The following is a 27648-nucleotide window of genomic DNA, read 5'->3' as shown; positions in this document are numbered from 1 at the left end:
AATAGAAAACATTTTCTGTTTTCAGGGTGATCTTAAGAATGAATCCTTTTTATAACTGACTGGACCAATTATTCCTGAATGGGTAAGATTATACAATCCTGTGATTCTTCTAATTCGCAGGATTCTGTGAATCTGGAAACCGTTGATTCATGGATTTTCAGGAATGAATAATTTATATTCCAGCAAAACTTTCTCAGAGTTCTCCTTATCTAAAATTTAAATTTTGTCACATATGCAAAATCTCGTTAATGAGATATTTATTCCCCCCTTACCAGTACCTTCTTTTTTTCTATAATTCATGCACAATGACTTTTACGCAGCTTTGTAAAATAATTTAGTTTTCTTCCTGTATAATGATATTCTGTACAAAGATGCTTAAATGCCTGATATTTAGAGAGTTATTTATGGTTTTAAATCTACTGCCAAACAAAATTAGATCAACTATTTAATGGTCTGTCCGGGGTAAATGTACTACCGATCAGCTGTACCTTCACAAATTCATGCAAAGCCCATTCTCTTTGCAATCTATGGAAAAGAGGAGCTTTTCTGCCAGCTGCCTTCTATGAAAAGTAGCATATGTTTGGTCAGATGGTGCAATGTAGTAACCCTAATAGGTCATTTACGCCATATCAAAATGAGCTTTTTTAGCTGAGTTTTTTATAATGAAGCGATGATGCTCTCCCTATAAACTTTACAGAAAATCGAAATTCAAACATTATTTTAAATACTATTGTAAATTTATTCTAACAGACCTTTAGTTTTCATGAATATTTTTTTTTATTCTGTGAAACTTTTTTCTGTATGACCCAGTTGAAAATGTTCTCATAAACAAAATAACTTTTAGTACTAGTACTGTTAAATGCATGTTTTAATAAAATAAAGTTGAAATTTAACTATGGACAACGATTTTTATGGATTTTGAAATTCGGATACAATTTTTTGCTCAACATTTTACAATAGCAAAATTATTTTTGAATATATGGAGGAATATATATAGAAATTTACCAGTCATGAATGAGTTTTATTTGTAGTGACAATTTTTGAAACTATTTTCTTATGCTACCATATTTTTGTGTTGATTTGTTAATATAATTTTTAATTTTCACAAATTATGTCTAAATTTTCACAAAATAGGTACTTCTTAAAAAAAACCTAGACAGACCCCTGCTATTGTGACAAATAATGTATTAGAAACTGTTTGCAAAGAAGTAATTAAATTTTTGTTGTGCTGATGCTGACTGAATTGTTTTTCTCTAACAATCTATTATTTTTGTGGAAAAAAATATTATTCTTGTATTGTATAAACTTTTTTCGGGTATTGTGTGACTAAAATTCAATTACAGTCAGACCTCTATTTAACGAAGTCGCTAAATCCTGAAAAAAAAGTTCGTTATATGGAAAATTCGTTAAGTAGAAAATCATCTTTTGGAATACTTACACAATGTAGAATAGATTTTAAATTCATGGATACTAGAAGTAATTAAAATTGCAATTGATACACCTTTATCTTGTAAATTATGATCTATTATTTAATTTATAAATCTTACCCATGAAAGAAATCTGCAATGAAAGTAAGAATAGAACAAAACATTATCCAGTGTTATACTATCATGCTACATATATTTTCCCCTGAATAAAAATAATAAATTTTTATATATTAAAATTATTGCTGCATTTATTATAAATGTAATTTTAAACATGCATTTTCACATGCATTCTTAATTTTAATTGCTATTGACAAAGTCTGTTAATTTTGTCTGAGTTTTTTGTTTGAAAAAGTGTTTTTTCGCATTTTTGTAATGTACCAAAAATTCCTTCAGGCGTATTCTCCTCAGACGGCAATCCACGTCGAATTGTTTCAAATGATTTTAACATTTCATCATATGAAGGTTTGCTAATTTCTTCATCATTTCCATCTTCTTTGTCTTCCTCTCAATTTATAGCTGTATTGTTTTTATTTTTCACACAGTCCAAAATATCTGATTCAGTTAATGTTTCGGTGGTTTCAACTTCAGAATCAATAGAAAGAAAATCATTTATCCGTACATCATCATTAATTTCGTGGTTCTCTCTTAGCAGTACCCGCATTTTTTTAAGTTCCTCTAAAGGAATATCATCCTCGTCCTCACTTTCCAAATTCTCATCATTGATAAAGAATCCAGCTTTAGCAAAACTGTTACGAATTGTACAATCTGTAACATGATAGTTCCATGCTTTGGAAATTTCTGTTATGCTTTCTCGCAATTTAATCTTTGGCATTGATTGCTTATTTTCAAGTGCAGTGATAACTTTTCGTACAATTCTTTTGCGGTAGTGCAGTTTAAAGTTTTGAATCACCCCTTGATCCATTGGTTGTAGCTTCGATGTAGTGTTTGAAGGCAAGTAAAAAACTGTAATGTTTTTCAGTTTTTTGTTGATTTCCTTCGGATGGGCAGGGCAATTGTCGAAAATTAGAGCAATTTTGCGATGCTCTGCAATCATAAGTTTGTCCAACTTTTGAATCCATTTTTCACAAATGTCGGCCGTCATCCATGATTTTTTGTTGAATTCATAATCAACCTCTAAAGATTTTGTGCCCTTAAAACATCTTGGAGTTTTGCTTTTTCCTATAATTAAGGGTTTTAATTTTTGATTGCCTGTCATATTTATTGTCTGTCATAGTTATTCTTGTTTTGCTGTGTTTTCCTCCAAAGCATTTTTTATTTTTAAATGTTTGGGTCTTTTGAGGCAAACATTGAAAAAATAAAGCCGTCTCATCCGCATTAAAATGTTTTCTGGCTTATAATCTTTTAAAATTTTATTAAGAGTCTCTGCAATCCAACTTTCACAGTCCTTATCACTGACATCATTACTTTTACCAGACATAACTTTTCCTTCAATTCCTTGTTTTCGTTTAAACTTGTCAAGCCATCCGCTACTTCCTCGAAATTCATCGTGTCCCAATGCCTTTGCAAATTGCATTGCTTTCTCGGTTGTTAAAGGTCCAGAGATCGGCACGTTTTTATCTCGCATTGCGTGTATCCACTTCAAAACTGCCTCATTCACATGTTCATAGACACATGTTGTCAAACGTTTTGAACAAGGATTTGGTAAATCATAGTTTTCAATCTTATCACGATTTCTTATTATCGTTGATAAACTGCTTAAACGAATACCAAATTTTGCTGCAAAATCTTTTTTTTTTTTCACACCTCTATCCACTTCTTGAAGAATTAAATTTTTTTCTTTAATAGTCAGGCACTTCCGCTTCGACATTTTGCAGTCGCAAGTAAAGCAACAAGCAGCACTCTGATCAGCAATCTAAAAACAGGAGGCAATTTCGAGAACGGAGCTCTACAGAGTGAACAACGAGAATGTTGAAAGTTTTTCTAGAAAGAAAGTGAACAGTGGGGGTGGGGATAATAGGACATGTCCATAAGGTACCAGGGACCACACACTTTGATGACCCATCCCCTTTATCTTCTCTGCTCATTTCCTATTCAAGAAATTTGACCCTTTCCCCCCTTTTCTAGAGGCGTTGCATTTTCTGTATGAAATGCAAACAAAAAGGAATTTTACTGCTTTCTCTGAAAGTTATGGGGATGCGAAAATCAGTTCAAGGTCATTTCCCCCATAAAATGCGTTAACAAGTTAATAATTTTCTCAAACATTTTGGGAAATGGGGAAAGTAGATCTCAAGAAAAATTTCGTTAAATAGAAAATTCAGTTATTTAACGAAGAAATTTCCGAAATGTTCTTGGTTCCACAGAAAAATTCGTAAAATGAAAGTTCGTTAAATGGAAGTCCGACTGTATTTCTATAAGTCCTTTAAGAGGGCACCACACAGCGGGGGGGGAATTTTATCGCACATTTACTTTCTCATTCATTACTAATTTAAAAAAGAAAAATTTAATTCATGCAAATCTAAAGTAAGTTATAAAGTTTCAACTGCTAAAAGAAATACTTCAAAATATTAAAATGTGAACAAATTATTAGAAGAGAACTTCACCAATTGCTTAATCCTAAGTTATCTTCTCACAATTTGTTTACATTTGTATCTTTTAAAATTTTCTTTTCAGTATTTAGAACTTCATGGCTTACTCAAGGTTTGTCTGAACTCACTTTTTTTACACTTTAAATTAGTAATGAGTGAGAAAGAGAATTTCTCCTTCATTACTAAAGAGCATCCTCTTTACTAAAATCATAAAAATGGGCCTTTAAAATAATAACATATTATTTTTAATAGGAATTTACAGTATTAAATTATTGATTTCGAAGGTGCTTTTATGAATAAATCTTGTACTTAATTGTAGTATTGTTTTGTTTTAAAAAAATAAATGTGTTTGCATATTAATAATAATTTCTTTTTAAGGATGATTTTTTGTTGCGCAAAAATGTTCAAGAACAGATATCTACATCAATGTCCTCACTTTCATCCTTAAGTCATTTGTTACAAAAAATAAGAAATATTGTCATTCATGATGATATTGGTCAAAAGGTGAGAGGAACATTAGATATTCCTATGTAAAGAGTTTTTATTAATTATAAAAGATTCTTAATTATCAAAAAAGAGGTATATTTTGTGCTTGCCAGAAAACAACATGAATGAAGCAGAAATAAAGTAAAGAAATGAACATATTATAGTTTTGGCTCTCTTAACAAGAACCGTATGTATATTATTTTATCCTTGGTGACTTTTTATGTTTGAATTTAGATCACTGTGGATAAAATAATAGACATACTATAGTTTCGTTTCCTGGTAAGAGAACCAAGACTATAATATGTCCATTTCTATACTTTATTTGTGCTTTATTAACGTTGTTTTTTGGTTTATATTTAATTTGGCCAAATGAAGAAAATATTTCTTTTATCTGCACTGTTTAACTTTAACTACCTGTGGGCATACGTTCATGGGTAGGAGATGACTGTAACTTCGGTCACAGATCTCGTCGTCATGGTCGTGGAAGCGGCAGCACTTTATTTTCACACACTGTCCCATTTTCATTGGAAATATGATCAATTAACACATCAAATCAGACCAATCTATGCTTTTAGTTAATCTCCAGCTTTCCAGTAGTTGAGCCTGTTATTTTTCAACTTCTTGTTTAATAAATACTGCAAAATGTTCAAAAGTTTGTTATTGGCCTATGTCGCAGAATTTTGATGTTTAATGGCTGAGACGAGAGATTTTGCGAGGTGTGCTCGAAGGTGTAAATGAAAACAATAACTGGAGATTTAACATTGAACTGTGCAAGATTTATAAACAACCTGATATTATTAAATGCATAAAAATGAATGTGATTCGATGAGCAGTGACAATACATTAAAAAAGATATTGCATTTTAGACCCACTCACTAGAGCAAGAAAGCAGCGAAGGCCGCTGGACTGATTCGGTGGAGTCAGTTCTTGCAATTAATGAAAAGAGTTGGAGATCAAAGATAAATTGGAAATCGCTATGGAGAAATCTTTAGAGGAAGGCATTCGCCCACAATGAGCTGTCTTTCCAACTGTGATTATGTTTTTTCTAAAGTAACTGTCATGTAAGATTCTTCTAGAAGTAAAGACATGTGTTGTTGGCTCAGACATGTGTCTCAGTTATGTATTGCTTTTAGTATGTTCTGTTAACTTTATCATCTAAATCAGTTGTTTCATATTCATCAAATAAACGTTTATTTCTGCAAAAACATTTTGTTTCCTTATTTCAACTACTACTTCACTTACTATGCAATTTTGTTGACAAAAGTCATATCCAACAAAACTTTTGAACGGCTCCGTGAATCCAAACGTAAACGTTTTGAAGTTAGCATATATTAAAGGAATTTTCAACATATTCTGTAATTTAACATTACATTACATTTTTACAAGTCTGATAAATTTTTGAGCCACGTTCGAATGTTGGACATTTTAGGTGACCAGTTGAGAATCTGGCCAAGGCAGTCTGGGTGCTTCGATTGTTTATTTATCGATTATTTCAGTTCTTTTAGTTATTGGTCCATTGGACCAGTGACTAAATCTTCTTAATTTCTACTTCTATATACATTTATACATTAATGTCCTAATATTAACATGAATTTGTTGTTCACTTTTTTGATTCAATCAAGAAAATATTTTCTATACATATTTTTGTGATTAATCAAGGACGTCAATATTTTCACTAAATATCACAGATTTTGTTATTTTGCAAATAATATGCTTTTTAACTTCTTTTTTCTCTTTCTCATTTCTTCAGATAAACATAGATTTCTTGAATACAAGTAAATTTAATTTTTTTTCTTTGTTTTCTTAAATTTTTTTCTTCTTTGTCAGATATCATTTACAATACTGAATCAGCACTTATTTTGAGTTTGTTATGTCATTTACTTTTGGTACAGTAAAGCCAATTTAGGTTCCCTTGTTGACAAACTCTACAGTCAATTAAATGTTCCTTTTTTTCGCATTTTTAAAAATTTTTTGAATGTATTTTTTAAAATTTAAAATATTACAGTATTTTTTTTTTTTTTTTTTTTTTTGAAAATCAACTAACTACTGACAGCCCCTTTACTTTCATGCACGGAATGCAGTTTTTCTTATTTGTTACTTAATGGGCATGATCTGCCAATGAGTTAAAGGATTAGTAGTATAGTAGCTTATCAGTTTAAGAATGAAATCATATTTAACATCTTGTTTAATATGAAACTGCTTAGTGTCATTTGCATATGTATGATTCAGTAGTTTATTCTAGCAAGAAAAAATTTATTATAGTTTTTCGTTATATAATTGTTATGAATGTATTTAATAATATATTTTATTATTATATCATAGAATCAGAGATGGGTCACCTGGAAAGAAGCTGGAGATAAATTTAGCAGAACAATGAGAACTATGCTGTGGTTAGTGAAATAATGCCAAATAGCAAGTATATTTATTAACTTTTTATTTTCCTCCCTTTTTTAGGTTTTGTAGAATTTCTAATGCATGCCTTTTGCATTTTATATTATGAATGAGAATACATTATTTGATTTATTGTTAACTTTAAGGATCTTTAGTTTACTTAATTATTTCCTTGTTTGATGTGTTTTTTTTTTTATTTCGATTGTGTATTTATTTCAGTTATTCTTTATTTTGGGAATTATTTATGGTCTCATTTAAATATGAAAGTTATAATTTTTTTTTAAACTTAGGACAATGGCATAATTGTTCTCTCTTCAATTAAAGATTTTTTTTAAAAAATTTTGAACTTAATATACATGTACCATGTTTTCAAGTTTAATTTATGAATAACTTTGAAATGATAAGCATTTTTGTATCAAAATTGTAACAGGACATACATTGAAAGAGTACAATATATATTTTGTAATATTTTTAACAACACAGTTGAAGCAAAATACTTTAAACTTGGTTTTTTTTTTAAAATTTGGTTATGTAACTTTACACAACTGTTAATATTAAACAACATATTTTAATGAAATATTTATAATTTTTAAAATAATTTTTTTATAAATCTTAATGAAAAAAAAGCTATTTCTGGGTCTTTATAATTATCAGGGTAAATGCTTATCTTAATTTAAATATCAATTTGGGGTTTTAATATATTAGTAATTTATAAATATTTGTTACTTCTATATGTTTTGATATTCATTTATCAAATCTTATTTATGTTTTTCTTGATCAGCAATTAACAACCTTATGTAATAAATAACTCAGTTTAATTTATTAAGCTTCAGGTTTTTGTAAATAATTGCATCTAATTTATATACGTGTATATTTTGTAATACAGTGCATAATTAAAAGTTATTTTTTTTAACTTTTATTATTCTTTTTAGTTGCATACATAATGCATGAATGTTATAACTTCTTTTATTATGAATGATTAATAAGTTCAATTTGCAAATGATTTAATATTCATATTACTACTACTAGTATCAAGCACGTTTTCTTTAATCATGTTCTTAATATTAATTGACTTGCTTTTCAGGTGACCATAATTGTAATATTTACTCCTTTATAGTTAACGGAAAATTAGGAATTAACTGTTCAATAATAACATTTTTAAAAAGTTTATATTAATATTTCATAAGTTGGCCTTAAATCTGTAAATCTATATGCATATTTTAAAGTGTATCAAGGAGAGGTATAATTATCCCCCTTATTTGTTTATTTATTTATCTTTTTATGATATTTTGTTTCCTGGTTTTTAGTTTCACTACCTCTTACTTCTATTTTCTTAATCTGTTTAAATAAATCAATATTTTTTATGTTTTAACAAATTTATTAGTTTTCTACCTTTTAACTTTTCTGCTTTCAATTCTTTAATAAAACAATTTTTAATAACACAGTAAAACAGTTTTAACTTAATTTAATTGTACCTTTTATTCCCTTTATAGTGGGAGAAATATGGCTCATACAAATTCATTTCTACTCGTAGTCTTGGATTTGAATTGTTGGTAGTATGAGATACAACATTTTGTGTTGTATTGTACTTTTAATATTAATTAAGGACTATCTTACGTGTTAGTAGGCATGCACAGTATCCTTGTAAATGTACAGTGCGCAAAATAAAAAACGGACCACCCTGAATAATTTTTATCTAATGACCAGATTTTCATGTTGTGGGACTCATTCTTAATCGTTCGAGGAGGTGACCTCAAATATACTAATTCATAAGTGCAAACAATATATTAAGTTACAAAATCATATGCAAAAAAAGTACTTTCTCTAAATAAAAAAAATATTATTTTGTTTAACTGATTCGGATTTCTGGCTCCCCTAAATATAGGGGGTAGCCACAATCTGGGAAATATGGTCCCAATAGTTATGTCAAAAAAGTGGTTAAGTTTGAACCCTGTGTTAATTTTTACTTTCTACGTATTTTTGCTATATATTGAACTTTTTAAGCTAATTGAAAAATTTTTGCATACAATTATAAAATTCATTTATCCAAAGATAATTCCATGCAAAAGATAACTTTCAATAAAGATTTATTATTTCATTTAATAATGGTCGAAAAAATCTTGAATTGTAAGATTTACAATTTTTTGAATCATTTTAAAGACTGTACATTTATATGGTAAATTACAAAATTTGATCAAAATTGGTTTAATAGTTCATGAGAAATTGAATTTAAAAAGAGCCAGATGTTTAAGATTCTGTTTTTCGTGAACTATTCAACCAATTTTGCTGAAATTTTGTAATGTAAAATTACATTCTATAAGTTGATGTAAGTAATATCTTACAATATCTTATGCATATCTTACAATTCAAAAATTTTTTCAAGTAATATTAAATAAAATAAGAATTTTTTTTGAAATATTTATTAAAAGTTATTTTTTTGCATGGAATTATCTTTGGATAAACACATTATATAATTGTGTGCAAAGTTTTTTTCAATTTGCTTTGGAATTTCTCAAGATAGGCGAAATACACAAAAAGTAAAATTCAAATTTAGGGGTCCAAATTTTGGTCCACTCTCTTCACCAAACTATGGGGATCGTGTTTTCTAGATTGCAGCTATTCCCTGTATTTTAAGGATCAGAAATCAAAAAGATATGTTTAATTAGAGAAAGTACATTTCTGTGTCTGATTTCATAACTTAAAATATGGTTAGTTAGCATATTTGATGACACTTCCTCGAACCATTAAGATTGTGTCCTAGAATGCTAGAAACCAGTTTCAGTGGTTCCCAACTTATTAATTTCCTTTTTTTCCAGCTACCTAAAAATGACTAGTAGCACTTTTGTATACACAAAGTTTTGTATCGCAAAGTTGCCAAAGTTCAAATATGCAGGATATTTACTTATAAATCTTCTGATTTAAAATTCCATTATTAAGAAAAACTATTTTATAAATACTTCCTGTATGTGTTGTTGTGGAGAACAATTCATTAAGTTTTTTATTTTTCTTAATTTTTTTCGCTTAAATTTTTATCTCTGTCTTCATGAGTAGTTTATTTTTAGGACAAAAATATAGTCTACACCACATATATATTGGGAAATAAAAAGAAACCTTGGATAAATCTCATAGATGTTTGATAAAATCTTGTTTTTGTAAAGTGTTACTGTATAGAATCACTTGTAAACAAAACAAAGAACAAAAAAAAAAAAAAAAAAAAAAAACTGATTACATTAAAAGATGCTAATTTCTTTAGCATTTTTAACAGCATTTATCTGTATAAATTATTGTTAAAATGCGATTTTACGCTTAAACATTATTGCAGAATAATCACAAAGAGCAATTCTTGAATAAGCATAGAGCTATACTTGTATAAAAGCACTACAAATTTTATGACAATGGCATAAAATTAGATCCTGAAAATGGCAATTAGATTTAACTACATTTCAATTGGAATCAGGTGTAATACTTTTTCTAGTATACAAAATATAAAATAAAATATCTCTAGTGGTATATGCAGAGCATGTCCTGAAATAGGTTAACCATTTTCACAATGATTAGCATTAAGAAAATTATTCTTACAGTAAAAGCATGTAACAAGATAAAGAATTTTCCATCAAGTTTTAGTTTCAAATTTTTTTTCAACAGATGGTGCTATGGAGATCCAATGTCAAATGCTTGAAAATGCCGAGTTTAAAAATTTTAAATCTTTCAAAGAACCATAATTGTTTGATTAATATTAAACTTTTTTCTTCTTATAAGTTTTTTAACTTTAAAACTTTTTTTGAATACCATCAGTCGAATACACATAGTGTATATAATATGTGTCTTACTGTGATAATAGTACACTTGTTTTGCCATTTTTTCTGAAAGGTTTTCAATGATGGTGAGTTTGTCCTAATATTTGACTTAGCATTTCTTTTGTGTACTAGCTTCGATTATACCTAATGATTTTTTATAGTAAAAACATTAAGGGCCACACACACTTTGTAGATTTGATTATCTTTTTCAGTAGTGACAAAATAAATTGATAATGAATTTTATTCTGAACTTCTTGAACTAAAAAAAAATGCTTTTTTTGGAGAAATATGAATCACATGTTGTTAATCTAGTAGAAATGTGTTGTTAATCTGGTAGAATCTAGTCATATAAATTTTGAGAACCTAGGATCTATTTCTCCATTTAAAAGTTCGGTGGTTTTATTTTAAATTTTTTTTCATGAAAAACGAATTTATTTTAATCAAATCAATTTATAATGTATAATTTATAATAAAATGAATATGTTTAGTCAAATTAATTTTTTACTTAAAAGTATAAGAAGAGTAAAAGCAATGAAAGAAACTTCACTTAAAGGAAAGAAAGAGGAGACAAGTAATACATTTGTTTCCAGGGTGGCCACCCACCTGAAAAACCTGGATTTATCAGGGAATTTTTTTATACTGGAAAAAACCTGGAAAAGTCAGGGAAATTAGGATAAAAATCTAGAAAAATCACGGAGGTTTTAAAGAATAGCTTGAAATTTTTTTTTAATTTAAATTATTTTACCATTCTCTATGTCCACTTTATTTAGATGGAAATTTATTGCAAAGGAGTTGAAATATCATCATCTTAGGAATGCTTTTGCTTGCATTAAAATTTTCTCCATTATTACACTGCTAAACTAGAATACCATATGAAACTCTCCCATGGTTGCTAAATCAATCATATCAATGAATTTTATAAAGGGCACTGTTAGGATAAAATACAGTATAAAATAGCTTTATATTGTAATGTAAGTAAATATAAAAATTTACTAATGCATAATCACCTGGAATTATTTTCTTTTGCTTAGTGTAAAACAGTTCTTATTCAAGAGTTTTTTGGGTCACTTTGTATTTGCTATTTGGTACACTTGTGCAAAAACTATATAATGCTTTAAAACATTTTTTATTCATTGAAAACAATGTATTCTACAAGCTAAACATATTATTTTCTTTACCTCTATTCAAGATGGTAGATTAAAAAAATAATATTTTAAATAAAATGCTAAAAATTGTGCAAAAACTATATAATGCTTTAAAACATTTTTTATTCATTGAAAGCAATGTATTCTACAAGCTAAACATATTATTTTCTCCACCTCTATTCAAGATGGTAGATTAAGAAAATAATATTTTAAATAAAATGCTTCATAATATTGACACTTTTCTTGTACTAACCTACACTTTCTGAGGGGAGAAAACATACACACACACGCTGATCTGGAAAATTTAAGATTTGCTGGAATACCTGAGTGGCCACCCTGGAACGTGAAAAATCCTAAACTTCTGACAAACTTTTTTCATATTGCCTGGATTTTGTTGAAATATTAAAATAAAATTAGTTAAATAAATTGTTACAGTTTTAAAAAATTGTTCTTAAATTTTGTGGTTATAACTTTTTGTTAGAAGATTCTATTATTTTTGTAGTTTCTCATCTCATAAACTAATTTAAACTTAAGTTATAATTTTTAATATTAAGTTAAATAAAGACTATGCTTAATATATTAAAATTATTTTAGAGTTTAAAAAAATGATATAAGCTTTTTAATAGACCTTCTATTGATTTGAAGCTAGTTTTTATCATTTTCTTATATGAAGCACATTTTAAAACATATAAAGTTTTTAAATTATGGCCCAACTTTTTTTTTATAAAACCTGGATTCTAGCGGCCCACATGTAAAAAAAAAAAAAAAAGACTCAGTGAAAGTTCTTGGAACCCCTTAAAACTACTATTTTACTATTGTGTTGGCTGGAAAATAATTTCGGTGTTTTAGAGTGAAATAAACTCTTTCTATATAAAAAGTAAAATTAGAATAAAATCTTTCATACTTTTTGATTTTCACCATCTTGTTATATTTAATATTTTCATGGTCCAGAGCTCATATAACTTCAGGTCCTTATCAGCAAAAGTTCTTTTTTTTTAACTAGAAATGTCATTACGACACAGAATGGTAATTTTATCAGAATTTTATGTGATTTAAAGTAATTTTTATTACTCAATTTTTAAAAAATTTTGATCTAGATATGATAAATGATATTAATATTAAATGATATTGCGAAATCAGGGCTATATGAGAGATGCGACATTACCTCCCAACCAAGTTGCTATAATTTTGTTCATATTGCTGAAAATGTGTGAGGCCTTGCATTATCCTATTGAACAGGATTTCTTTGCGATTTTAAATCTCCCATACATCTGCCACCTTATATCATCAGAATATCATTTATTTTGAAAAATTCAATAATAACAATGACCTCAAATGACACTTTGTTGTGTTTTTTTTTTTATGATAAGGACCTGAAGTTCTGTGAGCTTTGGGATCAGGAAATTACTACAAAGTAGGGCTGGGCAATGTCAGAATTTCGATATTGTGGTATATTGTGAGCTTCATATCACGATATTATGATATACCGCGGTAATTAAATTGTTATGTATATTATAAATGCTAAGACTATTTTGCAATTAAAAATTAATGAGTTTAAAGAGCATCATTTAAAAAAATGGGGTACTTATCCTATATTAGCTCGCAGCATAATTATCCCATGGAATCAACTAATTATAAAGCATCATTATTTTAAAACAGAAAAATTTTATTGATATAAACATCAATTACTAATATAAACATCAACACAATTATAAACATCAAAACAGTTATAAACATCAACACAATTATAAACATCAACAATTATAAATATCAACACAATTATAAACATCACAAGGAGATCCGACAATCTCGGATATTTTTAAAATCAGAAGCACGCTATTCTCAAAATGAAACCAAAATCAGTAACTAAGTATACCATGGAGGGTTGATATAACGCGCGGGTGTTTGAAATCCGATATCGCCAATACCGCGGATATGACGCATGCGCTTTAAAGTCAAATGATACCACAATATATTGTAGGAGAAATTTCTAGCTGCCGAGAGGAGGTATCGTAAATATTACGCGCAAGCCTTTGAGTTCTTCACCCCTAAATCAATCACGTGCCATACCAATACCTCCTAGATACCATACCATACCGCCACTTCCTCGCCGCCGGTCGGCCGAAGATATTGGCTAGCGGTGAGTACCGAGAGGTGCAGGCATACCGAAGTTCAATAACTCGGTATTGCCGAAGAATATACTTCCGAATATCATTACCGCGGTATCAAAGAAATACCGGTAAATGACGGTATTGCGGTATATTGCCCAGGCCTAGTGCAGGCATACCGAAGTTCAATAACTCGGTATTGCCGAAGAATATACTTCCGAATATCATTACCGCGGTATCAAAGAAATACCGGTAAATGACGGTATTGCGGTATATTGCCCAGGCCTACTACAAAGATGGTAAAAGGTCAAACAGAATCAAAGATATTTGACTAATTAAAGACTACTACTATTTGACTATTTTTTCTATAGAAAAAAATCATTAAGCCTGTAATTTATTATAATTTTTAATTGATCATATTTGTTATCATTTTTAATTTAATGTATTTAATATTATACTTTTTAATTTATTGTATTTAATGTTATAATTTTTAATTTATTGTATTTATTATTTATTCTAAAAATATATTGATATTTTCAATTGATTTGAGGAGTGCATGTTTTTTTTTTCATTCTTTTAAGTGTATTAATTGCAAAAAATTTTTTTTTCGAAATTTAAAATTTTTGTCATTTTTTTGCCCTGAAACAAGTAACATAACATTTATTGTATAAATTTTATGTTGGTTAATTTTAATGGTACTATAGTTCTTAACAAAACAAATATTAAAATGTTCTATTTTAAAATTTTATACCACTTTTACAAGTGTTCTCTTGTTGTCATTAGAAATTACTGAATTTAGCTGTTTTCAGTAAAGAAAAATTTCCATTCAAATTTTTTCTTAATTTTTAAAAGAATGTTTTAATAAGACTTCAGAAAAAGTTGGGAACCGTTCTTGAATTATGTAATGCATTTCTCTCCACTCACACTGCTTTACTCCGTACTTTTTTTACATTGTTAGAAACATTTTAGCATCTGTATAAAGACATATATTAAAATATTTTTATTGTATAAGCTTAATGTAGAGTAAACTGAAATATCCATGAAATTTGGAAAAAAATTAAAACAAATTCATAAACAATTCAATCAAACAATTTGGTCTTCTTAAAGTGGTGACAGTTTTATGACCATGATTTGTTTACTTAAATTTTAATATCTGTCACATTTTTTTTTTCAAAAAAGTTTTAAAAAAGTCTTCAGCAAGTTTCTGAAATAGATATGTGCAATACTGATTTTTTCTCATGAACTTAAAAGTACATTTGGAATAGCTTTTAGTATTTCTAAATATAAAGTATAAACCTTTATAAATATTATTTTCTTGTTTAAATATAGTATATAAAGTTTTACTGTTTTGATAGTTTTACTGTTTGCTACATTTTTAAGAATTGTTTTTTGTGATGTTTTTTTTTTCTTTTGTAATCTTTTATTACAAATATCTCGTCTTAAAAAATTAATGTTTTTTTTTAACTGGTTTTAATATTCCTCTGGTTACATTTATGGTTATAATTCATTTTTAAAGTTTTTCTCTTCTTCTACTAACTAACTCAGTGGCGCAACAGCCCATTAAGAGGGCCAAGGCCGACTGTGCCCATCTCAGTTTTCTTGACCTTGGGCTCTGGGGTCCAGGAGCATATGTTCCGGTCAGGTGGTCAGCCGAACGCGGAACCCCCAGTGTTAGTTCCCAAGCATGCTTGGTACTCATTTTATCGACCCACTGAAGGGATGAAAGGCTGAGTCGGCCTTGCCCGGCCCAAGGATCGAACCAAGGACCTGTGGCACGACAGCGCGAAGCGCTACCGCTCAGCCACCGGGCTTTTTTTTCTCTTCTTCTACAAATCTTAATTCTTCAAAGAACAATATGAATAATAATAATTTTACAGGTTTGTCTACATTAGATTTTCTTATCTTTTTTTTCTCTTTCAAGAAAGTTTTAGATTTTGTAGGAAATATGAAACTTCCGGCTTTTTTATTTGGCATCTTAGAAGATGCTTTTTCTCAATATTATGGAAAATGTTTCCTGACTTACTCTCTCTTAAGTTAGTTTAAACTGTCTTCTAGCAGATTTGAAAAGAAAATGTGTGAATGTTTTTGAAACTATTTGTACTAAAACAGCTTCTAAATTGCTAAAAAGTGCTTGCTTTAAATTTTATCTTACCCAGTACCAAATTCAGTGCACTTTGAAAATTGTTAATAGAAGTCAAGGTGAAAAATTGTGCAAATAGTATAGAGTCAATAAAAGTTGTTTACAGTTAAAAGTGAAACAAACTGAATGTTTGCTGAAAAAGCTTATTGGCCTGTTGTAGAATTTTCAGAAATTTTTTTAAGAAAATTTCTAAATTTTCAGAAAATTTTTTTGTTCAGAAATTTTTTTCTTCATATTTGCAGACTTCTTGTGGTATAAAATGTTTCTATTTCTTTTAATTTTTTTATCAATCAAGAAGTTGACAAGAAGCTCAATAAATAGTATTTGTTTCTATAACAGGTTGATATTTTTTCTCTTAAAATTTTATAATATAATCGAAAGCATTTTAAAGATTCAGAAAAAAAAATTGCAGAATGATTATAATCCAGTATTTTCACTATCTGAAACCAAAACATGCCATACTTTTTTCTTCACAATTTAATTTGGTGAGCAGTTAATAATTGACTGCCAAAAATTAAATTCAACTTTTGAAAATTAATGTAACGTTTCAAAATTAAATTGTGCAATGTATAACAGTTTTATATTTGATTAACTTTATTCATTTATATAATCAGCACTTTGCTTATAGAACCTTATAAAAAGCTTGAACTTGCTTTGCTCTTTTATTTAATGTTTCTGATAAGAATTTGAATCAGTTTAATTATTGATGCAATGTTAGGGATCCAATTTTAAGTAAGTTGACTCAATGAATACACATAAAAGTAATAGAAAGTGCATTTAAAAAGTTTGGTGAATGGAAGGGTAAATTAAAACATTTTTGATAATGCTGAAGACAAAATCAGTTAGTCGCAAAACACTTTGCACAAACTGAGACAGTGAAGGCTCTTTTTACAATGAATTGATGTTACTGTCCTTAAATGAGTACTCAAAAGCCTTTTTTACATTATATCAAATGATGCAACTTGTCTTCAGGGAGTCCTCAAAGGCCTTTTCTATGTTAAATGTTATTTGTTTTCAACAAGTGCGGGATGAAACGAGAAAGTATTATTCATTTGCTGAAACCTCTGCGATTGATCTACTAACACTGTCCCTTATTGTTACTTAATTCCAGAATCTTTTAATGTTTATAAGTGATCAACAGCATATGTCACAAACCTGGAATCGTCACATCTCTTTATGGTCTCCCCTAATATGTGTTGTCATCAGTATGGTTTCCTTTCCTTCTCTGAAATGTTTAAAGGTTAAACCAATTGAATATGGATTCTAGGTCTACATGTAATGCATTTCTTAGACATACACTTAGAGTAGTAGATATGTTTCTCTGCTCAAACAAAACTTCTTCTTACTCTCCTTTCTATCAGCCATTTCATGTGTATGCATAGAATTGCATTTTTTACTCCTGTTACTTTTGAAATATTCATAAATGCCATTCACAAAATTTTTAGATTTATCTTGTTATTTAGTGAAATAACTTATTCTGTTCTGTATAATTTTTGATGGTAGAAATATTCGTTAGGTATGATTAAGATAGCTATTAAAATTGCTTGCATCAGGAAAATAAAATAAATGTTAAATAAATTTTACAGGTTTTTGCATGGTTGAACACGGGGAGATCTTCTGGTCATTGTTAGCTGTTGATATGGACACACTTTTAGCTGAACAGCCTCCAGATACATGGGATTGTTTTCCAGTGAAGATGGTAATGAATTATATTTTTAACCATGTTTTTATAAATACACCACATGTTAAAATTCAATAGTTAACTTTCTTAATTTTGAAAGAATGCCTCTGTTTAACATCAAAATTTGTTATTGGAGAATATTTATAACAATAATATGCAATATTTACACTAATCACAAAGAAAAAACTTACTACAAAAGTTTTCTTAAGAGTAATATTATTTATAAGATATGTTTATGAAGATATGTTTCGGCAGTTATTCATTCTCACATGGTTTTTGAATATCTCGATATATTTCAAAAGATTTGGAAAATTCGAATCACGCAGTTGAGTATTTACTTTTTAGGGCAATAATTATACTGAATTTTAAGCAGCTATTGCTATTGACTTTTCTGTTGTTTTTAAAACCGCTTTTTTTATGATATTATTTATTGCAATAACCTAATCTGGGAGCTAAAAACAAATTTGTGGAGTTCAATTCCCGTAATTTCGTTGCCGAATTTCTTTCTATCTTTTTTTTTTTTTTTTTTTCAATTACTACTACGGATTTCATGGTTTTTAATTTTTTTATCGTGACCCATGATATTATAATCCTCTTGCTCTAGTAAAGGTGGACTCACCCAAATGGGTGGGGCATAGATGAGAATTGAATATGTGAAGAAAAATAGACAATTTCTACTTTCAAATGAATTCCTCTTGAAATGCAAGAGAGCCATTCACTGTATCGAGGAATGATTTTTGGCATCTATCTTAAGTTTCGTTTTCTTATCTGCTGTGGCGCTGCTGAACATGAAATTTTGTGTATTTCTCCTTAAATTGAACTTCCTTTTTCTGTAGGGTTCATACGTACCTTAAATGTGCTTAATAGAGTATTATTTTGCATCATAGAAATTAAACATTCTTAAAAGTTCTTATTTTACATTAGAAGTTCTTACTTTATCTTCAAAAGAAAAAGCGTAAATAAAATATTTACTTTTATATTACACTTTTTATTATTATTTTTTTTCCCTTTTCAAAAATTTGTTCTTTTTTAATAAGATGTTATCATGTCATGCGAATTTGAGTAATCTCTTTTTGACACGTAATTTCACACCATTGGCTGTTTTTTTTAAATTAATTTTGATGTCAATAGTTATTAAGAATTTTTCAGTCCTTTCTATGTAGTTTTTCAAATTGTGCTGGTTTTTTATACAATGTTATGATACACAAATTTTAAATTGAAGAATTTCAAATTGATTCACCATAAACTTACTAGATTTTATAATCATTCTATCAGTCAAATGATTGACAAGTTCTGCAAATTTTTTTTTCACTTGGTTTTTTAAATCTCCATATTTATAATACCATACTTTGCATAATACGATGTTTATTATATTACGTGTATTTCAGTAACAACTGTTTGTTAATGATTTTTTTCGAAAATCATCCTTGGGCATATTTGATTTTATACTGATTTATTTCCAGTGTTTACCTTAGGCGCTCATGCAAATGTTTATAATTTTTTCTGCCCTTTTCTCATGGTTTTTTAATGCGATGTTATTACTTTTTAACCTTAAAGTTAACTTTTTTTACATACTTGATTCAGGACAATTACGTTGTAAATTTTCCGACAGTTTTTGTATTCATTTAATTTCATATTACTGCAATGTTATATTTTCTCTCGAATTTCAGGTTTCGGTAACGACAATTTGTTAATTATATTTTCAAAAATCACTTTTAACGCTCTTGGTTCTATCGTGATTCCACTTTTTTTTCCCTGGGAGTTTTTCTAACTATTTTTATTTTTTAAAAAAAATATATTTCTTATACAATGTTATTATAAATGCACTAGTGGGCTGCGCCCCCTGCTCACTAACGCTCGCCAACCCCCGAAAATTGCTACGCTATCTTATATGGTTTGCTTCGCAAACCAAGCTCGCTTCGCTCACTACTAACTTACGTACATTGCAAATGCGCGAAATTCTAAGAATTCAAAACAATCATTCAAATCCATATAACAACTTTTTTTTAAAAAAAATTTACATCTTTTTAGTAAATACTAAGTCATTAAAATAAATTTGAATTCAAATAAATGACATGTAATTCATTAAGCCTATTAGAAATGTGCTATGGTATAAAATCTTAAGATAAAATTTCTAAAACTGATATCTCTTTAAAAAGGTTAAAATTTTGGCTATAATTAATCGTCAAATAAATTAGTAATATATAAATCCGTGAAAAAAAGCGCTTTCGACAAAATACTACAATAGAGATCTATTGACAAAGACTGCTCACTTCTGCCTAGCTTAATTGTATGAGATTGCCGCAGCTGATAGGGTGAATTTCGGAACAGATCACATTTGGTGAGAATGCTCTCTCTGGTTATTTCAGTTTTTAAAAGCGCTATATGTTGAGCCACCTCAGCTAGATTTGGCATGTGACATTTTTAGCGGCAATCATTGATCGATTTTCTAACGTTGCCATTCGGGGAGTTGTAATGAGGCTTTTTTTTGTTGCCGTGTAAGAGAAATATATATATATATAGACTTTCGAATTGAACACCTTTAGGGCAATGATCACATGTGTCCAGTTTCACACATATTCCCAATTTTGATACTTTTAATTTTTTATTCCATTAATCACTTTTTGCCACAATCGTTTTGCGCCATTTCTATTGTAAATGTACATTTTTTTAATGATAGTTATTTAAAGTTTTTTCAGTTCTTCACATTGTATTTAAAAGCACAATGTTTTTTTACTCCTGAAGAGAAGCACATCTCAATAAATGTGTATTGACTTTACATGATAACAACAATATTTTTTGTATACTTTCCCTTCTTCTTTAATATAATGCTTAAAGCCATAGTAGCTGAAGTTAAACATGCAGCTTTTTTTTTAGTTACAAAAAATTAGAAACTATTTATTATGTAATTTAAAAAAAAATTTCAATAGCAGTAAATTAAAGCAATAAACAGCTGCAACAATAAATCTTTCTAAACCAATTTTTTTCCTTTAAGTTGTATATTTTTAAGGTTAATAGGATATTGCCTGAATATCAACACTGTTTGTAACTAAGTCACTATTTATTACTTTTTAAAAAATTTTAGTCACTTGTTTTACTACTTTTTCTACAATGACCTGCCCGGAGCCCTGGCTCTCATAGTCAGCACTCCAAAGTATGGTGATCTTAACACAGTTCTCCCAGCTTTTCACAAAACCGCAATGAATCAACTAGTGGTTGTCATTCATTGAATTCTATCACAGCTATAATTCTTGTGGGGGATAATCGTCTTTTTAAAGAGGACTCAGGAAAATAATGTTAGTCTGGCGAGAGTAACTCTTTTTTTTCTCAAATTAAAATCTTCTGCAATAGCATTGTACGGAAGAAACCTGAATCTTACATATGTACTCTAAAAGTTAATGTTGTGTGCAACTGATCTCTATTATCAGGGATCTGTCCTGAGTGAATTTAGTATGGTTTAGAAGTTCCTTCACAAATTAGACTTAACGTTAGTTTCAGAAAATACTTTTAAAAAAGCAAGCTCTCATGCAAACCCCGTTCTCGTTGCAATCTATGAAAAAGAAGGGCTTTTCTTTCAACTGTCTTTTATGAAAGGGTAGCACGTGTTTGGTCAGGTAGTGCAATGTGGTATGCCTAACCCGTCGCTTACGCCATATCAAAGCGAGCTTTTTCTTCTTCTTTTTCTGCTGAGTTTTTTTTTAAATGAAACAACAAGGCTCTCCCTGTATAAACTGTACAGGAAGTCGAAATTCAAACATTATTCTAAGCATTCGAACATAACCTTAATCACTATCGTAAATTTATTCTAACATAACTTCATTTTTTACGAAACTTCTTTTCTCTGGGAAACTTTTTTCTGTTTGACCTAGTCAAAAATGTTCTCGTAATGAAAATAACTTTTAGTGCTAGTATTGTTAAATGCATGTTTTTGTTAAATTCAAATTGAAATTTAGTTATGGACAATGATTTTTAAATTTGGATACAATTTTAAGCCCAAAATGTTCCCATACTAAAATTAATTTTGAATATATGTGGAAAAATATTTAGAAATTTTTGAGATTTTTATTTGTAGTGACATTTTTTAAAAATATTTTCTTTCTTTACCATATTTTTGTGTTGATTTTTTAATATAATTTTTAATTTTTCACTAATTATATCTGAATTTTCACAAAATACCTCTAAAAAAAACTTAGACATACCCCTGATTAATAAAATCAAATGTTGTGTTGTAGTAATAGTTATTTCATTGATTTGTGGTATTGCATTTTCATCTTCGTCTTGTAGGCATGGATGCATTACTTCTGAAGATCTTTTTTGGAAACTAGATACATTGTAATCTTTCATCCGGGACTTGCATTGGCCTGATCAAGTTTTTGCCAAACATTTGGAAGAAAGAATAAAACTCATGGCATGTGATATGTTGATGTCTTGTATTAACAGGTTAATATATTTTATTGTTTATTTTTCTCACTGTAAAATTGAGACCCTCTGTATTTGATTAGACCTGTTTTTTCCAGTACAAACTAGTTTTCATCATGTTAGTTAATATTTTGTGAATTTACTATAGATTTACTCAATCTTGCTCATCTGTAAAGAAATTGTTTATGATTTGAATAATTAATTATTCTTATTATATATAATTATTCTATTAGTTATATAATTTTGTTATTAGGGAATCCGAGTTAAACTGTAATTCTGTAGAGAAACTGGAAAAAAAATGTGATGCAATGAAAAAAATATGATTCAATATGAATTGAAAAAAAAGAGATTCTCTAATATGATTCAATTCTAAGTTATTGATCATTTGATTAGTTTATATCTTTACGATGTTTATTAATTCTAATATTAAGAGAGTTACAGGGTTTCTGTGCACCTGGAAAGTCATGGAGAATCATGAACTTTGGTATTGAACAAAATTTGTCATGACATGTCTGGATTTTAACTATTTTTAAAAAAAAAAAATCGGGGAAAGTCATGGATTTAGGTTACCGAAAAATCTAATTTTTAAAATGGAATCCCCCTAATTTCATGGTGTTCTGAATTTCTAACAAAATCCCCACTCACAATCATATTTTATTGAAACATAAAATGTTTTTATCATGTTCTTTAAAAATTATGGTGTTCTTTCAAAAAAAGAAAAAAACTAATTTCTAGAACGAATTATCTTCTAAACTTCTGTGATTTCAGAATATTTATTATTATTTAATTTTTTTAATTTATCAATTTAAAAAGCTAGCTGAATCAAGCCAGTCATTGGTGAATTTTTTAATTCTGAAATGAGAACAGAAAAATCAGGAGTGTTTCTCTCCTTTCCTTCCGGTGAACAAGAAAAGTATCTTTAGAATATAATTCTGGAGATAAAAAGAAAAAAATATTTTCTTTTGTATTTTTTTCTGCTATTTTATTGCTTTAACTCTTTCTTTACTCCGATTTTTAAATTTAAAATTTATGATTTCTATTAATGTTAATAAAATGCTTTTTTAAATTTATTATTGTGTTTTTGTCGGGGAAAATAGTAACTTTCTTAAGTCATGAAAAATTCATGGAGTTGAAAATCTAAAATGTAGCAGATACCCTGGAGTTACTAGTTTGTCCAACGTATCTCATGTTCCAAAAAGAACAGCGTAACACATAAATAATATTATTAATTTTACAAACAGATTTATAGCTATCATAATTTTGAAATGTATGTGTTTTGTCAATATTAGGGCAAGTTTTGTCTATATTCTGCTACTGAATGAAATGAATGAACCTCCTATCGTTAACAGGAATTTTCATGATATTGATAAATTCTATGTTGTATGCATAAGTAACTGATACCTTGATCTACGTACGATTAATTTCTTTCAATATAAAAACAATGTAAACAATTTTATATTATATATTTTTCACATTATTCTATTCAACGTTTTTATAATTCATTCAACCCGAATCCATTTCAGCCAACTGTCGGTCCATAGCATTTGAAAGCACCAATCATTATACATATTTGATGAAATACAGTAGGGAACCGATTATCCGGAACCATCGGGACCATCGCTATTCCGGATAACTGATTTTTCCGGTTTTCTGAATTGCTACAAAAAGCCTTTTTTTCTATTGTTAAACCCAACTAAAAAAATAATTTTGGAAATAATCTTAAAAAGAAGAAAAAAACGATGAAGTAATACACTAATGATTATTTCCGAAATGAGGGTAAGGTAAAAATCTTTCAAAAAAGAAAGAAAAAACCTAAAATCTTATGAGGAAAAAAAATTTTTTTTTTTAAAAAAATGGCAGGAAAATTCCTCGAATTTCGTTCCGGTTTTTTGGTTTTCCGATTTCCGGATAACGGGTTCTGTACTGTACTTGCGAGTCCACTTGTGCTTCTACTGAGCTGAATTCGGCGAGATTATTGTATTGTCATGTGCAACTCTGCTGCAAGTTATTCTCAGTTTCAGGCTTCAATTTCCACACTCCGAAATCGAACTGAAAAATCTTTCGAAAAATCTTTTTACGGTAGCTAATATAATCTAGAAAAGAATTCTTTGTCAGAAACTAGATGTTTTATCATGATCATGTAAAATCTTTGAAAATTAGTTTGTATTTTGTTAATGTATATAGGGCTTTAAAAGTGTTTATTTTTGTTGAAAGATTTGGCTGGCACTCTGCAAATATATTTTTTGTAATTCTTACAGGTATGGAAATTCAGAAAAGGTGGAATTGCTAAAGGAATTCCTTCGTTAAAGAGTTGGGGACCAAACGGAGAATCATTCTTTTGATGGTGGCAGACATCGGAAGAAAAGCCTGTACTTTTCGGATCTGCTTCTTCTGATGCATCCAGGTTTAGCATCAAAAACAATGTCCAACATTCCCAATAGTGAAAAAGAGGAAAGAAATGAAGACTCATCAGAAATGCCAATTTCCTCGGAGGAAAAAAAAAAAGAAAGCAGGAGATGGACACTTTTGAAAGGGCGGTATAAGAACTCTTAAAAGCGAAAAAAGAAGAGGAGGTACCCAACATAGCTTCATCTGTGCAAGATATGGTTCAGGTTTCACAAGCATATGTTAAAATTGATCATAAAGGAAATTTATATAATAAAACCTTTATTTTTCTATAAACTACATTTGATTTTATGTATTTTTGAATTCCATTAAAAAATTTATTGGCTATATTTATTGGTAATTCTTCTTTATTTCTATTGTAATATTGTTCCTGTAATCCTCCTTCATCTTATGGAAATAACCCCTTCCTCAGCTTTTTATCTAAGCCCCATCTATTTTTCATAACCGCTATTAATTTTTTTTTAATAATTATGAAAAATTAATTTTTTCGTAATATACCTATCAATATACATATTGAGTTTTTTTCTTAATTTTAATTATTAACTTTTTTTTATTCAACATTAAATTTTGATTTGTTACACATTCTGCAATATTTATACCATTTTTGCATTTCTCAGACTTTTAATTATGTTTTATTTTTTAATAATACTTTAAAAAATCTTTTAATAATACTTTATTTTGTAATAGTCTTTTTTTATCATATTTTATTATTATTCAAATTTTATGAATGAGAAAAAAAGTATGAGTATAATTTCAGCAGTTCTAACAGTCAAAATTAAAAACAATTTCAATAGAGTAACGTTCTGAAAAGCGTAAAATGAAGAAGATGATGATGATCATCACTTGGGGAAAAAAAAAACTTGGGCATGGAAGAGAGAAAATCAAAGTTAAAGCCAAAATTTTAAATGTAATTTATAATAATGCATCTTGATGTAGGAAGTGTTTCTTCCCTCTCTCAATTATCAACTCCCTTCTCATTTCATTTACATCTTTCATATTCACCTCGTATATTATATATTTTTATAAAAATGGGATAATTTATTACATGAGTGTTTTAAGTCTGATTTTTGCAATTTTATTCTATTTTTAACAAAATAATATGGGATTTTTAAAGTAATTACTTTGTGCTAATTAGCATTTTCATAATTTGGTATTTTTAACAAATATTTTTTTTTCAGAATTAAAAATGTTAATTTTTTAATATTGAAATTTTAAATAGTGCTGATAGAGGAAGAGAATGAAAGTTTTATGTGTTTTCTTTTTTATTTATTTGTGTAAATTTATTTAAAGTTTTTATCAAGGTTTGGGATTTTTTTTTTTTAAATCAGATTTTTTTTATTTAAATCGGATTTTTTTTATTTCTATTCAAGCACATTGTAAGAACTTTAATTTATGATTAAAAATACTTTATAAATGTTTAATCAAAATTAAATTAATATTAAAACAATATTATAACAATATTTTAGAACCTCTAACTTACTAATATAATTTTTTATTATAATACATAGCTTTGAATGCATAGCAACCATTTTGAAACAAATGCATAATTAAAATTTGAAGACTAGATGAAATGAAGAGTTTAATGAAAGGGGCCTATCTAGGTTTTTCTGAGAGGTATTTATTTTGTGAAAATTTAGACATAATTTGTGAAAATTAAAAATATTAAAAAATCAGCATAAAAATGTGGATTTATTTGTTTCTTGTGAAACACAAAAATAAAATTAAAAAAAAAAAGTATTTTGTGAAACTATTACCCTAAGCAGTAGCAAATTTGCCTTGGGCAGACTCTTTAACTATTAAAGTTTCAATTAGCGAACCATAATTTTAATTTAAAATTGTGTTTTTTTTTCTCTTGATTTTTAATATGACAAAATAAATGTAACAGATTGTATTTATAAATGTAGTCATTCATCAAAAAATAAATAAATATTTAACCTATATGTATATTTTTATATTAAAATATTCATATTTAATTCTATATCAAAATAGATCAGCTAAAAAAATTTTTTTTTAAATCTATGCACTCATTGGAATTTTTTTTCCCAAATTTCTTTATAGAAAATCTGATAATATCAAATATACTGTAAACATATAACAAGAAAAAATACCAGTTACCAGTTAATAACTCTACTGCTTCAAATAGACTTTGAAAGGGAAGAATGACACTATATCAGGAAAAAATATCTGAATTCATTAGCCTTTTTTTTTTCTTTCTATTTTTGGCATATTAGGGCAATTTCTTTTTAACTTAACCTCACGCTTTAGAAGTATACATTTTCTACCAATAAAATATGATGTAGATTGTAATTCTATGCTGTTTCAATCAAAAGGTAGAATTTTACTTAAGATTATTTGAATTTTTTTTTTTCGAAATTCATGTCTCAGCTATGCAAGTCTATATTAAGACAGCATTAAATGTGTACTTTAATCTGTGCTTTTAATCCCAAGAATCAAAAGATTTTTAAAAATGTAATTTTCAAATGTGTTGGAATTTAACACACACCAAGAAAGGAAATAATTTCGTTAACTAAAATTAATTAACACAGCAATTTATTTAAAATAAATTTTATAACTAATAAAACAAAATAATAAAAGTATCAATAATTTAAAAACTGTTTTTTAACTTTTAAAATCAATATATATATTTAAAAAAAATCAGTTGATTTGAATCAGTGATTTTTTTCAAAAAATCATTTGATTTAAATCAATGAACCCTGGTTTTTATGGCTACCAAAATGGACCATGGAATCCAAAATAAAACAAAAAAAAAATATCTCATCTTGTCTGTTTTCTTGTAAATATTGAAAAGGTAAATAAATTAAATAAAATATGCATAAAAATTATTCTGACTACAATTATTATAATTTACCATTTCTTCAAAATATAAATACTAGCTCTGTCAATCAACTAAATAATTTTGTTTTTTCTTTTTTAAGCGCAACACATTCTATTTTTAAAACCTATAAGTTTAACATGATGAGGAAAACGCTAAACTTAAAACTGCTTTAATATTCTTGAATTTTCCACTTTTCTTTCTTTCTTTTTTTTTTGCAATTTAGAGTTTTATAAATATATTTATTTTAATCATAATTTCTACTGTAA

General features: G+C 28.0%; 2 long non-coding RNA genes across 21 annotated transcripts in view; one reads left to right on the top strand and one right to left on the bottom strand.

Annotated features, from left to right (window-relative positions):
- LOC147806615 (uncharacterized) overlaps positions 1 to 24875 on the top strand; it is a 37632-nt gene extending 12757 nt beyond the window's left edge. For 14 of the 20 annotated variants that reach the window (XR_015436025.1, XR_015436031.1, XR_015436026.1 and 11 more), the window contains 5 exons: positions 4352 to 4477; positions 6782 to 6849; positions 17627 to 17739; positions 22006 to 22161; positions 24399 to 24875. This is a non-coding gene — a long non-coding RNA (uncharacterized LOC147806615). Of the gene's footprint in view, positions 1 to 25; positions 83 to 4351; positions 4478 to 6781; positions 6876 to 17626; positions 17740 to 22005; positions 22162 to 24398 lie in introns of all 20 variants that reach the window. The other 6 variants (XR_015436036.1, XR_015436034.1, XR_015436037.1 and 3 more) reach the window with 4 other exon arrangements.
- The window catches only part of LOC147806612 (uncharacterized), a 54591-nt gene continuing 44073 nt past the window's right edge, over positions 17131 to 27648 (bottom strand). The window contains exon 4 of the long non-coding RNA XR_015436038.1: positions 17131 to 17265. This is a non-coding gene — a long non-coding RNA (uncharacterized LOC147806612). The remainder of the gene's footprint in view (positions 17266 to 27648) is intronic.

The sequence above is a fragment of the Parasteatoda tepidariorum genome, chromosome 8, assembly GCF_982258835.1.
Source record: "Parasteatoda tepidariorum strain Cologne lab strain chromosome 8, Ptep-v5.0, whole genome shotgun sequence".
Classification (NCBI taxonomy): domain Eukaryota; kingdom Metazoa; phylum Arthropoda; class Arachnida; order Araneae; family Theridiidae; genus Parasteatoda; species Parasteatoda tepidariorum.
This window is presented reverse-complemented; position numbering and strand designations above follow the sequence as displayed.